The 15,770-nt window shown below is 45.0% G+C and overlaps 1 pseudogene; it reads right to left on the bottom strand.

The window, feature by feature from the left end:
- Positions 1-2,060: 2,060 nt before the first annotated feature.
- Positions 2,061-15,770, bottom strand: part of LOC139241619 (beta-1,4 N-acetylgalactosaminyltransferase 1-like) — a 59,721-nt pseudogene continuing 46,011 nt past the window's right edge.

Below are 15,770 nucleotides of genomic sequence, written 5' to 3'. Positions count from 1 at the left end.
CTGTTCTTTCAGAATTAATATTTTCTTTGCTGTTTGGCAATAACCAGACCCTTGTTCCAAGGTCTGTCTCATTGTTTCCCTGGTGTCAGGCAGAGATACGCCTGCTGCCCTCATTTAATTTTGTGACAGGACACAAAAGTTCAAAATCAACTTGCAGGTGGCCACACACACCGCCGAGCGGTCTAAGGTGCTGTGATTAGATCGCAGTTTTCTCTGGAGGTGTGGGTTTGAATCCAACTTCTGACATTTCTTATTTTTAATCATTAAGCGAAACTCATTGTTTGACACCACGACCAACTCCTAAAAACTGGGATTCAGCAGTTCACCTGCTCGCTTAACATTTCCGTCTGACCTGGTGCTGAAAGTGGAGATGTTTCCGCAGTGTCGCAGTTACCACGTTCGCCTCACACATGAAAGCTTTTTCCCAACCACAGATGTTAGACGAACTGGTCTATAGTTTCCTGCTTTTTGTCTGCCTCCTTTTTTAAATAGGGGCGTTATATTTGCAGTTTTCCAATCAGCTGGGTCCTCACAGAATCCAGGGAGTGCATGTCCACAGATCCCTGAAAGTAGCAGGCCAGGTAGATAAGGTGGTTAAGAAGGAATATGGAATGCTTGCCTTTATTAACCGAGGCATAGATTACAAGAGATGGGGTGGGGATTTATACTTGTACTGTATAAAACACTGGTTAGGCCACAGCTGGAGCACTGCGTGCAGTTCTCGTCGCTGCATTACAGGAAGTACGTGATTGCACTGAAGAGGGTACAGAGGAGACTTAAGAAGATGTTGCCGGGAGTGGAGAATCTTATCGATGAGGACAGATTCGATAGGCTGGGTTTGTTTTCCCTGGAACAGAGGAGGCTGAGGGGAGACCTCATTGAGCTGTATAAAATTATGAGGGGCCTAGATATAGTGGATGGAAAGGGCCTATTTCCCTTAGCAGAGGGGTCAACAACCAGGAGGCACAAATTTAAAGTAATTGGTAGAAAGTTTAGAGAAGAAATGTCTTCACGCAGAGGGTGGTGGGGGTCTGGAACTCACTGCCTGAAAAGGTGGTAGAGGCAGAAACCCTCACCACATTTAAAAAGTGCTTGGATGTGCACCTGAAGTGCTGTAACCTGCAGGGTTATGGACCTAGAGCTGGAAAGTGGGATTAGTCTGGATAGTCTCTTGTTGGCTGGCGTGGACACGATGGACCGAAATGGCCTCCTTCTGTGCTGTAAACGTCTATGATTCTATGAACTCCTTCGCAAAGAGTTGAGGTTCGTGTGTGGTGATTTGGGCACATCTTTCCTCACATTGCAACACTTCAAAGGTAACTCCATGGCTGTAAAGACCTTTGGGGCGTCACGAGTTCCTGACAGGCACTGCAGAAATGCAAGTCCTTCTTTGCAAAAGTTTGACGCAAATTCAAAATTTGCAGCAAATTGAGGGCTCATGCGGGATTTGAACCCATAAACTCTCGCAAATTTCAAGTAAAAATCCCAAAGCTACAATCATACTCATAAACCAACCAGCCAACTGTTTAGCAAATGTGGAGATAAGGTGTAACCATTATTGAAGCATTTCTCGTGTGTTTTGCTATTCTTGATCGGAGCAGCACATGAGACGGAATCAGTGACTTTGCCTTTTTGACATGTCTTCTGCAGCGCCGCACGGTCCCACTCCTGCAGTCAATGAGCTGTTGGGACGTTAATGTATCCATCATCATCATCATCATAGGCGGTCCCACAAAACGAGGATGACTTGCTTCCACACCGAAAAAGGATGAGTTAACAGGTGTTTCAACTTACTCCTTATCCAAGAATCTCTTCCTACTTACAAGCTGCTGATGGTGTATGCATGGTTATCTTGCTTTTCACCACTCCAATAGATTGCTAAGAATGCTGAGGCGCCGCCCTGGGGGATTAGCAGTGGGTCTGTGGAGCAGGAACCTGCTGTCCTCTTTCAGATTGACCTACTTCCACAACTGCCACATTACTCTTGCTGCTGCCTGTCATTCAGCCAGCCCAGACTTCTGCCGTCCATGATGTGGTGGTGCAGTTTACAGCTGGGCCTTCTAGGTCCACAGCTGGTCGATGGTGTCCTGCATGGCCATCTGCAGTCTTCCCCATGGAAACTCCGCAGCCTTCCACCACCCATGCCGCAGCCACTGTGGGAGCAGGAAAGGGCGCTGAAGGACAGTTACGAAGGGACTGTACTGTAAATTGAATGTAAATTTATTCAGTTTGTTTGAAATGTTTGTTTTGTGGAGGCTCTCCTTTCAGCTTTGTGCCCAGGAGGATGCTATGATGCTCCGAAACAGAGGGCTGGTATAATGGGGATGTGGTGAGCAATTGGGATCCGGTGTTCCATTCATTGAGGTGTTCACGGACAGCTGCCCGCCTCCACCCTTCCTCCTCATCCTCCTTATCTTCTTCTTGCTCCTCCTCCTCTCCCTCCTCCTCCTCCTCCTGAGGTGGTCCTGCAATCCCTGCTGTGCCCTCATGATAGCCAAATTGTGAATCATGCAGCAGATCACCATGAAATGGGACGCCGGCTCCCGCAAGTACTGGAGGGCTCCTCCCGAGTGGTCAAGGCAGCAGAACCATTGCTTCAGCAGCCCAGTGGTCTGCATGATAATGTTCCTGGTGGCAGCATGGCTCTGATTGTAAGAGTGCTGGGTATGAGTGATGGGGCTGCAGAGGGGATTCTTCAGCCAGGTGTAGAGCAGATAGCCCTTGTCTCCGAGCAGCCACCCACTGGTTGATATGATGACTGTAAGATTTCTGCCACACTAGATTATCACAGGATGAAGGCATCATGATTGCAGCCGGGATAGCTAGCATTGATCATCAGCATGTGCTGGGTGTGGTCGCACAACAACTACACATTAAGTGAGTGGTGGCCTTTGCAGTTATGGAAGATCTCAGGATTGGCATACGGAGCCCGCAAAACCACGCGGGTGCAGTCGATAGCGTCCTGCACCATGGGGAAGACCGCTATCCTAGCAAAGCCACATGCACGCTTATCCTGCTTCTCTTTGTTCAGAGAAGACAATATAGTCCCTTCTCCAGGTGTAGAGAGCCTCTGTGACCTCCCGGATGCAGTGATCGATGGCGAACTGGGCGATGTTAGCTATATCTCCTGCTTTAGACTGGAAGGATCAGCTGGTGAAGAAATTGAGGGCCACTGAAAGAGCCGTGATCACCCTACTCTGAGGCTGCAGGTCTGGTTGCAGAAGCAGGCAGACTTATGTGACCACCTCCTTGGTGAAGCAGAACTTCTAAATACACTGCTCCTCGCTTCAGTGAGATAAGAGAAGTGCTCTCTGAAAAACTTGGGTGGGTAAGGCCTCCTGTTGAGAGCTCTCCTTGCCCTCCTCCTTCTCCTTCTGTGCGCTTCTTCTCCTCTTTGCTGCCTCCGTTCCGTCTTCTGAAGATACTCGAACGTGAGGGGGACTGCAAGTAGAGCCCCCATGACTGCGCACAAGTGGTGTAAGCAAATGGATTTAAAGAAGAATGAAGGCATTCTCCACTTGCACCAACACGCCCTGTCACCTTAGGAACTTGAAACAAGTTTAGAAAGCTGCAAGATTTATAGAAAGTTCTACAAAGCCAGTCAAGTTGGAAAAGCATGCTAGCTGCAAGTTGTTGCTGATGATCACTTTAAATCATGCTCTTGCAGGCTCTTTGCTGCTTGTGAACGCTTGGTCAACTGTTCGTAATTAACACAGGCTGACAATTGGAGCAGCAAACGCGAAAATGGTAGATCGGGCATCAGGCAAGCATTGCACACCCAGGCTGGGATTTTGCCAGCGCTCAGAGGGTGGGTTTGGAGGTGGATCCGCTATCAAAATATAAAGATTGACAGCGGGTTGAGATCTCGGTGTGAACCCGCCTCTGTGTCAGTTTCCCAAATGCCAGGTTTGCCTGCGCTTCACAGACCCGACATCAAGCGGTAGGCGAGCCAATTGACATAGTTAAGAGCTAGTTAGAAGGTAGTTACCCTACTCTGAGGCTGCAGGTCTTGGTAGCATTGCCGACCTGCTGAAAATGGCGGCCACTGTGGAACCCGCCAGAAGAGAGGCGGCCGCCATTTATTTCACCAAAATGGGCCATAACGGCCAGCGCTAACACCTCCAATTTTCGAGGCAAATCTGAGGAGCTGAGTGCTGTCCACCCCGTTAATCTGATAACATACTGCATGAACAGCTGATCGAAGCTGCCTAAAGTCTCCACTTTTCGACTGCCGTAGTTGTTAACAGTGCGAACAGCTGATGGAGAATTCAGGCAGCTTCAGTCAGCTGTTTTCTAAATCGAGATGATGAGTTGGTTCCATTGAAATGAATCATAATCCGACTTTGAATTGATTTAGCATCATGCAATACAGACACCACGCTATAAAATTATTTTCACAGATTATTCTAGGAATGACTTCGCACTACAAGTTAATAGCTGCAAATCATTTTTGTTGCTTCTCCATTAGTTGAACATAACATCAATAGCTGTATCTTCTATGCAAGTGAAGATTCATTTGGGGAATGTTTCAAACTGGAATATTCAACAGATTGAAGTATCTGAAACAAACGTCTCCACTTTTCTTCAGTTCCATACTTACCACATCCAAGTTTGTGTTTTCCATTACATCTACTAGCTTTTCCAATTTTGTTTCTTTTGTGAATAAAAAATCGTCATCCACCCAAAGCATGTATTTAGTTGTGACCTGAGAAGCTGCCAAGTTTCTTCCAGCAAACCATCCCTGAGAAGAAAAAAATTCCAAGATGTTCAAGATCAGTAAGTGTGGACAATTTGGTTTCTTTGAAATTGGTTTGGTCTCAATAATGTTACACCAATGATCATGCCTATTTAAAGTCACATGAGAGCAATGGCAGAAAGATTACTTTGTTTCCTAGTGTTTTCTTCCTCCCTCGTTCCCTCCCGTTCCTTTGATTCAACTAAAAGGCTTGTACATCTCTCAATCTTTACTTCTAAAGGACGCTGTCCAAAATGTGGACTGGAAGGGAAACCTGACATATGAGTTATATAGAAACATAGAAACATAGAAAATAGGTGCAGGAGTAGGCCATTCGGCCCTTCTAGCCTGCACCGCCATTCAATGAGTTCATGGCTGAACATTCAACTTCAGTACCCCATTCCTGCTTTCTCGCCATACCCCTTGATCCCCCTAGCAGTAAGGACCTCATCTAACTCCTTTTTGAATATATTTAGTGAATTGGCCTCAACAACTTTCTGTGGTAGAGAATTCCACAGGTTCACCACTCTCTGGGTGAAGAAGTTCCTCCGCATCTCGGTCCTAAATGGCTTACCCCTTATCCTTAGACTGTGACCCCTGGTTCTGGACTTCCCCAACATTGGGAACATTCTTCCTGCATCTAACCTGTCTAACCCCGTCAGAATTTTATATGTTTCTATGAGGTCCCCTCTCATTCTTCTGAACTCCAGTGAATACAAGCCCAGTTGATCCAGTCTTTCTTGATAGGTCAGTCCCGCCATCCAGGGAATCAGTCTGGTGAACCTTCGCTGCACTCCCTCAATAGCAAGAATGTCCTTCCTCAGGTTAGGAGACCAAAACTGTACACAATACTCCAGGTGTGGCCTCCCCAATGCCCTGTACAACTGTAGCAACACCTCCCTGCCCCTGTACTCAAATCCCCTTGCTATGAAGGCCAACATGCCATTTGCTTTCTTAACCGCCTGCTGCACCTGCATGCCAACCTTCAATGACTGATGTACCATGACACCCAGGTCTCTTTGCACCTCCCCTTTTCCTAATCTGTCACCATTCAGATAATAGTCTGTCTCTCTGTTTTTACCACCAAAGTGGATAACCTCACATTTATCCACATTATACTTCATCTGCCATGCATTTGCCCACTCACCTAACCTATCCAAGTCGCTCTGCAGCCTCACAGCATCCTCCTCGCAGCTCACACTGCCACCCAACTTAGTGTCATCCGCAAATTTGGAGATACTACATTTAATCCCCTCATCTAAATCATTAATGTACAGTGTAAACAGCTGGGGCCCCAGCACAGAACCTTGCGGTACCCCACTAGTCACTGCCTGCCATTCTGAAAAGTACCCATTTACTCCTACTCTTTGCTTCCTGTCTGACAACCAGTTCTCAATCCTTGTCAGTACACTACCCCCAATCCCATGTGCTCTAACTTTGCACATCAATCTCTTGTGTGGGACCTTGTCGAACGCCTTCTGAAAGTCCAAATATACCACATCAACTGGTTCTCCCTTATCCACTCTACTGGAAACATCCTCAAAAAATTCCAGAAGATTTGTCAAGCATGATTTCCCTTTCACAAATCCATGCTGACTTGGACCTATCATGTCACCTCTTTCCAAATGCACTGCTATGAAATCCTTAATAATTGATTCCATCATTTTACCCACTACCGATGTCAGGCTAACAGAGAACAAAGTAGAAAGACGACAATTCACCTGAAGGAGCTTCGACAGTAAGGAGACAATAAATAATAGAGAAAATACACAATGCACCTTAATGCCACAGGAATATGAACTCTTCTTAAATCAAAACCAGGCAAACATATTTTTCGAAAATTACATGATCCCGGATTTTGTTTTTGCATAATATTTTCAGACTACATTGGAACTGTCAACATTGAGATTGACAGTACGTGGGTTACAAAGGCTAGAAAGCAGTAATGATACCATATCAATCCAATTTACCTAATTGTGCTTTGAAATCTAAAAAAAACATAGAGCATAAGAAATAGGTGCAGGATTAGGCCATTTGGCCCATCGAGCCTGCTCTGCCATTCAATAAGACCATGGCTGATCTTATCCTGGCCTCAAGTCCACTTCCCTTCCCACTCCCCATAACCCTTGACACCCCTATCGTTCAAAAAGCTGTCTATCTCCACCTTAAATATATTCAATGACCCAGCCTCCACAGCTCTCTGGGGCAGAGAATTTCAAAGATTCACGACTCTCTGAGAGAGGAAATTCCTCCTCATTTCCGTTTTAAATGGGCGACCCCTTATTCTGAAACAATGCCCCCTAGTTCTAGATTCCCCCACGAATGTTGGTTTAAAGCCTGTATAGTACATAAATTGAGTACTGGAATCTTTACTGTACTTTTGCGAATGGCATTGTGTAATGCTCGATATGTGGTCCTTCAATTTTTTCAATAATGTCACTGTCATCTGCAATGATTATTGTCATGTTTGGGTAAAATCTCCGAACGCTATCTATCATGATTCAAAGCTTATGATATCTTAAGAACGTCTTTGTTGTTATGGTAACCAAGGAATTGATGTTACTGTCTGGAATAAGGAAAATAAAAATCTCAGTTCGTTGAAGAAACAAATTTTATTCAAGTGTACTGATCAAATCTCTGATTTGTAACCCAAATTCCAACTGAAGTTACCTGGCCCGAGATCATATAAGCGTGGCGTTGGGGACTGCCTGATAATGATTGGAAATACAGCAGTATGTTCTTCAAACTGAAAAGACACTTTATAAAAAGAACAATTTGTAAAGTACAACACATTTCCTGTCCAGCAAATTTATGAAATTTCACTGACTGATTATTTCCAAAAATAGCTGAAGCCATTTATGGGATAGACGCAATATTTAATTCTGTTTGTGAAAAGCAGTGAGGACTCTTATTGTTAAACCCATTATTACAACCATCCTGCTGGTTCCGGTCAATCCCCCCATTAGATCATTCGTAGAGGAGCTCAAAGAAAAGGCTGTAATAAGAAAGACTTTGCTGGTCCCAGTTGATGTGAACTGTCTTTTAAATCAGATTTTCCAACTTGATGGATTAGAGTAGTAGGGTATGTGGGATTGCACCCATGATTCCCCACTGGAGGGGGACATTCAGTGTTGCGCCAAGGGTGTGGAGTGAAAACAAAAAGAATGCTGAGAAAGTGAAACCTCACAGCGCTCTTGAATCTCTAGTTTTATGGTCAAAATGTATCACAACAACAACTTGCATTTATATAGCGTCGTTAACATAGTAAAAGTTCCCAAGGTGCTTCGCAGGAGCGTTAACAAACAAAATATGACACCGAGGCACATAAGGAGATTATAAGACTGGTGACCAAAAATGTGGCCAAACAAGTAGGTTTAAAGGAGCGCCTTCAAGAAGGTGAGAGAGTTGCAAAAGTTTAGGGAGTAGAATCGAGAGCTTAGAGCCCAGAGAGGTGAAAGCAAAGTCACCAATAGTGGAGCAATTAAAATCAGGTTGCGCAAGAGGCCAAAGTTGGAGGAGTGCAGAGATCACGGAGAATTGTAGGGCTGGAGTGGGTTACAGAGATAGGGAAGGGCCAGGCCATGGAGAGATTCAAAAACTAGGATGAGAATTTTAAAATCGAGGCATTGAGAGACTGGGAGTCAATGTAGGTCAGCTCATGGAAGAAGGGCACTTAGTGCAACTTAGGATATGGGCAGCAGTATTTTGAATGAGCTCAAGTTTATGGAGGGTGGAAGATGAGAATCTGGCCAGAAGAGCTTTTGGAGTAGTCAAGTCTAGCAACAATGGCTTGGTAAGGGTTTCCAGCAGTAGTTAAGCTGAGGCAGGTGTGGAGACCGGCAATCTCATGGAGCTGGAATAAAACAGTCTTGGTGGAGCAGACATGGGGTTGGAATAGGGACACCAAGTTTGCGTTCTGGGAAGTGCTCTCATTTTATTCGATGGGAATGTCTCCTGGTGTAGGGAGCCAAAAACTACATTTAAGAATCTTTTTCTTTTTAATGTCTACATCATGAAGGAAGATCTCGAATAAGCTACCAAGAAAGGGGATTTATTTCATGTTCAGGTTGAGTTGAAAGGTAATTCAAAACGACATAAAAAAATAAAACATGGCATGCTGCACTTACCTATATCAGCTGTATTAATATGATACCTTTTGCTTGTGTAAGTAACATATTTGAGTATCGCATTGATGAGTTCCAAACTTGAGCTTGCCACTGTCAATTCTTTCTCGCCTAATCCTTTGAACACATCTCAGGGACTGTAGCAATTGTATTAAATACACCTTGCGTAACTTTCAGTTTAATCTATGTAAGAAGAAAATAGATCATTTTACCTCATACAAATATCATAAAATATTGTGTAGAATTGTGTAAGAATCTGCAGTATAGATAAAGGTAGGCGCAGATGTAATTACAGGCCCACTAATTGTATTATGAGAACTGGTGGCGAACAACTTCACACCGGGCTTATCTAACTTACAGAAATGACTCATCCCAGCTTATCCTGTAATAGGGTTAAAGGATTCAATAACCCAAAAGATGTATAAAGAAGTCCAAAAGAGCTGACCAGCCCAGCAGAACTCAACACAGCAGAAGAACTGAAGAGAGGACTGGGAACGAACTGCGGTGCTGTCCGGAGCTCCGGACAGGGGATATTGGGCCTGAACTTGCACTCCCCATGGGCACGTATGAAGTGCGCACGGGGGACGTGGGGTACCCTCAAGTTGCGGGTTTAGGCACATGCGAAGCGCATGCAGCTAAACCTGGCACTCTTTTGACAGACCGCACGCTTGCGAAGGAAAAAAGCCTCCGCAGGCCGAATGAATGTCCTTCAAATTCTTAAGCTGGTAAAAGCAGGCATAAGATCTGCTTTGACCAGCGGAAGAGTTTTAAAAAATAGAAAAGTAAAATGTTACCACTCATTTATAAATTAAAAACCCTGTCCATTAAGGTAAGTTTATTTTTAGCCCTGTTAAAACATTTAAAATTAAAAAAAACATTTTTGTATAAATGATTTAATAAAATAATATTTAAATTAATTTTAAATATGTAATGTGTTTTTAAAATGTAATTTCAGTGTTTGTGTTTTTGGGGGTATTCCCATTCATACTTATGGCAGCTCCGTACATATGGAATTACTACAAGTATGAATGAGGATCCCCCACTCTGATGGATTGGGCCACCCACATGATCCCAGAGATCCGTATGAAACCTGTACAATCCTGAGATACGTGGGCCTCTACACTGGCCTTCGCGCAGAGCCCCAGGACCGCAAGGCGCTGAACCTCCGGGATCATCGGGTACTTTCATAGAAATTATTGCGATCGGAGGCATCTGCCCCTAGCAAGACTCCGACCGCAATTTCTGGACCAATGTTTTGACTGTAATTTATGTACTGAATGTATTGAGGTTTCTCATCTTGTCTCATTAAAGCTCTCTGCTCCCACATTGGGATTATGAAGCCGAATCATTGAGGATAAACTGGGATCACCTATTAATCCAACAATTTAGCCTGTTCAGGCAGCAATACAAAAGTGAATAGTGCTGGTGACACTTCGAATATAGTGTACTTTAAATTCTTTAGCACTAAATTCCCACTTCTTACTCTATTTTATATGATGAATTCAAATTATTGAATAATTCAATTTTATTTCACTGAAAAATGACTGGCTTAACAGGACTAGAATCTCATCTCATCCAAAAGGCAGTGCCTCCGACCAATCAGCACAGCACTGAAACATTAACCTAGATTATCTACTCAGATTCCGGAATGGGGCTGGAACCCACGACCTCCTGACTCCGAGGTAAGAGTGCAACCACAGAGCCAAGCTGACACTCAATATCCCGCTGGCAATCATCATCTGGACTCGCATGTACAGAATGGCACCTTCAATAAGGTGCAGGAGAGCTACCAGTAGCTGAGGAACAGTAGCCCGGTCGGAGTCAGCGCCCACAGGGGAGGAAAAACTTGGAGGAAAAGGAGAAATGTAAGATTTTACATACCATATAGTCCTGTCTTTTTGATGCATGCACACCTAAACCTGGAGGAAGAGATTATGTTTTATATGAAATGAAACAATAAAATGAATAATGTTCATTGCGTTACTGAAAATTAAATTGATAATCTAACCTGGGATGATGATCGACTGTAGAGGCAGTACTTCAACTCCTTGGATAGGATAGCTTAGAGGAGAATTGGGTTGGGCTATGATTATATTCTTCAAGGGTGATTCATTTCTGTGTAGAAATAGGTCATCATAATAAAAGAACTTTGTACATGCATTTTCCTTTTATTTTCATCTACAATAAACTTGAATCAAATAGCTGCTGATCAAACTGAACCCCCAGTTAAAATTGCACTGACTCCAAAATGTTATTGAGCAGCTGAAAAGCTACAGCAAGACCTATTAAGAATAATCCAGAGCCCCGATCACAGTGGAGAAGCATTCCTCCATTAAACCCTTGTGAAAATCCTAGCCCTGTCCCTCAGAGAGGTATGTTTGTCTTATCTTCATTCCCTTCCCTTGGTGAATAGACCTCTGTTGAGATGACTATTGGGCTGCCAGTTCCCTACAGAGCTCCTTTGCTGTGCAACTCTATCCTTGGCTATCCTTTGCCTGTTCTCCTCCAATCTTCTCTCTGCCATTGTTTATGTTACCCTGGCTCTAATAATGGGTACATTTTAGCTCTAGTTATGAATTGACTGCTAGTTTAAAGTTACCTGGGCCCACTGCCCATACCCTGACCATGCCTGCTCTTTAATTTCTTCAGTCAGTCAAGGAGGCGGGAGCTCGGAGCAGCGCGAGACCGGGGTCGGCGAGAGGCCGATAAAGGCCGGCGGGAGTCGAGCAGTTCGAGCAGTCAGTCGAGGAGGCGGGAGCTCGGAGCAGCGCGAGACCGGGGTCGGCGAGAGGCGTGCCGGTGCAGCTACAGGGAGAAGGCAAAGATACAAAGGTGACGTCACAGCCTAGGGGGTAAGTGATTGGCTGGTGATTGGTGAGTAGTTTTTCTTTTTCTTCTTATATTGGTCAGTAACTTTTAACATTGTTATTACCAGTTTAAGTATATCTAAGGGTTAAGACATGGCAGGAGAGCTCGGTCGGGTGTTATGCTCCTCCTGTACCATGTGGGAACTCAGGGACATTTCCGGTGTCCCTGACGACAACGTGTGCGGTAAGTATGTCCACCTCCGGCTCCTGACGGTCCGCGTTACGGAATTGGAGCTGAGGGTGGATTTACTCTGGCGCATCCACGATGCTGAGAATGACGTGAGTATCACGTGTAGTGAGTTGGTCTTACCGCAGGGAAAGGGTCCACAGCCAGATAGGGAATGGAAGACCAGCAGGAAGAGTAGTGCAAGGAAGGTAGTGCAGGGGTCCCCTGTGGTCATCCCCCTGCAAAACAGATACACCGCTTTGAGTACTGTTGAGGGGAATGACTCATCAGGGGAGGGCAGCAGCAGCCAAGTTCATGGCACCGTGGCTGGCTCTGCTGCACAGGAGGGCAGGAAAAAGAGTGGGAGAGCGATAGTGATAGGGGATTCAATTGTGAGGGGAATAGATAGGCGTTTCTGCGGCCGCAACCGAGACTCCAGGATGGTATGTTGCCTCCCTGGTGCAAGGGTCAAGGATGTCTCGGAGCGGGTGCAGGACATTCTGAAATGGGAGGGAGAACAGCCAGTTGTCGTGGTGCACATTGGTACCAACGACATAGGTAAAAAAAAGGGATGAGGTCCTACGAAACGAATTTAAGGAGCTAGGAGCTAAATTAAAAAGTAGGACCTCAAATGTAGTAATCTCGGGATTGCTACCAGTGCCACGTGATAGTCAGAGTAGGAATCGCAGGAAAGCGCAGATGAATACGTGGCTTGAGCAGTGGTGCAGCAGGGAGGGATTCAAATTCCTGGGGCATTGGGACCGGTTCTGGGGGAGGTGGGACCAGTACAAACCGGACGGTCTGCACCTGGGCAGGACCGGAACCGATGTCCTAGGGGGAGTGTTTGCTAGTGCTGTTGGGGAGGATTTAAACTAATATGGCAGGGGGATGGGAACCAATGCAGGGAGACAGAGGGAAACAAAAAGGAGGCAAAAGCAAAAGACAGAAAGGAGATGAGGAAAAGTGGAGGGCAGAGAAACCCAAGGCAAAGAACAAAAAGGGCCACTGTACAGCAAACTTCTAAAAGGACAAAGGGTGTTAATAAAACAAGCCTGAAGGCTTTGTGTCTTAATGCAAGGAGTATCCGCAATAAGGTGGATGAATTAATTGTGCAAATAGATGTTAACAAATATGATGTGATTGGGATTACGGAGACGTGGCTCCAGGATGATCAGGGCTGGGAACTCAACATTCAGGGGTATTCAACATTCAGGAAGGATAGAATAAAAGGAAAAGGAGATGGGGTAGCATTGCTGGTTAAAGAGGAGTTTAATGCAATAGTTAGGAAAGACATTAGCTTGGATGATGTGGAATCTATATGGGTAGAGTTGCAGAACACCAAAGGGCAAAAAACGTTAGTAGGAGTTGTGTACAGACCTCCAAACAGTAATAGGGATGTTGGGGAGGGCATCAAACAGGAAATTAGGGGTGCATGCAATAAAGGTGTAGCAGTTATAATGGGTGACTTTAATATGCACATAGATTGGGCTAGCCAAACTGGAAGCAATACGGTGGAGGAGGATTTCCTGGAGTGCATAAGGGATGGTTTTCTAGACCAATATGTTGAGGAACCAACTAGGGGGGAGGCCATCTTAGACTGGGTGTTGTGTAATGAGAGAGGATTAATTAGCAATCTCATTGTGCGAGGCCCCTTGGGGAAGAGTGACCATAATATGGTGGAATTCTGCATTAGGATGGAGAATGAAACAGTAATTTCAGAGACCATGGTCCAGAACTTAAAGAATGGTAACTTTGAAGGTATGAGGCGTGAATTGGCTAGGATAGATTGGCGAATGATACTTAGGGGGTTGACTGTGGATGGGCAATGGCAGACATTTAGAGACCGCATGGATGAACTACAACAATTGTACATTCCTGTCTGGCGTAAAAATAAAAAAGGGAAGGTGGCTCAACCGTGGCTATCTAGGGAAATCAGGGATAGTATTAAAGCCAAGGAAGTGGCATACAAATTGGCCAGAAATAGCAGCGAACCTGGGGACTGGGAGAAATTTAGAACTCAGCAGAGGAGGACAAAGGGTTTGATTAGAGCAGGGGAAATGGAGTACGAGAAGAAGCTTGCAGGGAACATTAAGGCGGATTGCAAAAGTTTCTATAGGTATGTAAAGAGAAAAAGGTTGGTGAAGACAAACGTAGGTCCCCTGCAGTCAGAATCAGGGGAAGTCATAACGGGGAACAAAGAAATGGCAGACCAATTGAACAAGTACTTTGGTTCGGTATTCACTAAGGAGGATACAAACAACCTTCCGGATATAAAAGGGGTCAGAGGGTCTAGTAAGGAGGGGGAACTGAGGGAAATCTTTATTAGTCGGGAAATTGTGTTGGGGAAATTGATGGGATTGAAGGCCCATAAATCCCCAGGGCCTGATGGACTGCATCCCAGAGTACTTAAGGAGGTGGCCTTGGAAATAGCGGATGCATTGACAGTCATTTTCCAACATTCCATTGACTCTGGATCAGTTCCTATGGAGTGGAGGGTAGCCAATGTAAACCCACTTTTTAAAAAAGGAGGGAGAGAGAAAGCAGGGAATTATAGACCGGTCAGCCTGACCTCAGTAGTGGGTAAAATGATGGAATCAATTATTAAGGATGTCATAACAGTGCATCTGGAAAATGGTGACATGATAGGTCCAAGTCAGCATGGATTTGTGAAAGGGAAATCATGCTTGACAAATCTTCTGGAATTTTTGAGGATGTTTCCAGTAAAGTGGACAAAGGAGAACCAGTTGATGTGGTATATTTTGACTTTCAGAAGGCTTTCGACAAGGTCCCACACAAGAGATTAATGTGCAAAGTTAAAGCACATGGGATTGGGGGTAGTGTGTTGACGTGGATTGAGAACTGGTTGTCAGACAGGAAGCAAAGAGTAGGAGTAAACGGGTACTTTTCAGAATGGCAGGCAGTGACTAGTGGAGTGCCGCAAGGTTCTGTGCTGGGGCCCCAGCTGTTTACCTTGTACATTAATGATTTAGACGAGGGGATTAAATGCAGTATCTCCAAATTTGCGGATGATACTAAGTTGGGTGGCAGTGTGAACTGCGAGGAGGATGCTATTAGGCTGCAGAGTGACTTGAATAGGTTAGGTGAGTGGGCAAATGCATGGCAGATGAAGTATAATGTGGATAAATGTGAGGTTTTCCACTTTGGTGGTAAAAACAGAGAGACAGACTATTATCTGAATGGTGACAGATTAGGAAAAGGGAAGGTGCAACGAGACCTGGGTGTCATGGTACATCAGTCATTGAAGGTTAGCATGCAGGTACAGCAGGCGGTTAAGAAAGCAAATGGCATGTTGGCCTTCATAGCGAGCGGATTTGAATACAGGGGCAGGGAGGTGTTGCTACAGTTGTACAGGGCCTTGGTGAGGCCACACCTGGAGTATTGTGTACAGTTTTGGTCTCCTAACTTGAGGAAGGACATTCTTGCTATTGAGGGAGTGCAGCGAAGGTTCACCAGACTGATTCCCGGGATGGCGGGACTGACCTATCAAGAAAGATTGGAACAACTGGGCTTGTATTCACTAGAGTTCAGAAGAATGAGAGGGGACCTCATAGAAACGTTTAAAATTCTGACGGATTTAGACAGGTTAGATGCAGAAAGAATGTTCCCAATGTTGGGGAAGTCCAGAACCAGGGGTCAGTCTGAGGAAAAGGGGTAAGCCATTTAGGACCGAGATGAGGAGAAACTTCTTCACCCAGAGAGTGGTGAACCTGTGGAATTCTCTACCACAGAAAGTAGTTGAGGCCAATTCACTAAATACATTCAAAAGGGAGTTAGATGAAGTCCTTACTACTCGGGGGATCAAGGGTTATGGCGAGAAAGCAGGAAGGGGGTACTGAAGTTTCATGTTCAGCCATGAA

The sequence above is a fragment of the Pristiophorus japonicus genome, unplaced genomic scaffold (genome assembly GCF_044704955.1).
Source record: "Pristiophorus japonicus isolate sPriJap1 unplaced genomic scaffold, sPriJap1.hap1 HAP1_SCAFFOLD_112, whole genome shotgun sequence".
Classification (NCBI taxonomy): Eukaryota; Metazoa; Chordata; class Chondrichthyes; family Pristiophoridae; genus Pristiophorus; species Pristiophorus japonicus.
The sequence above is the reverse complement of the archived record's forward strand: the minus strand, read 5'-3'. Positions and strand labels throughout refer to the sequence as shown.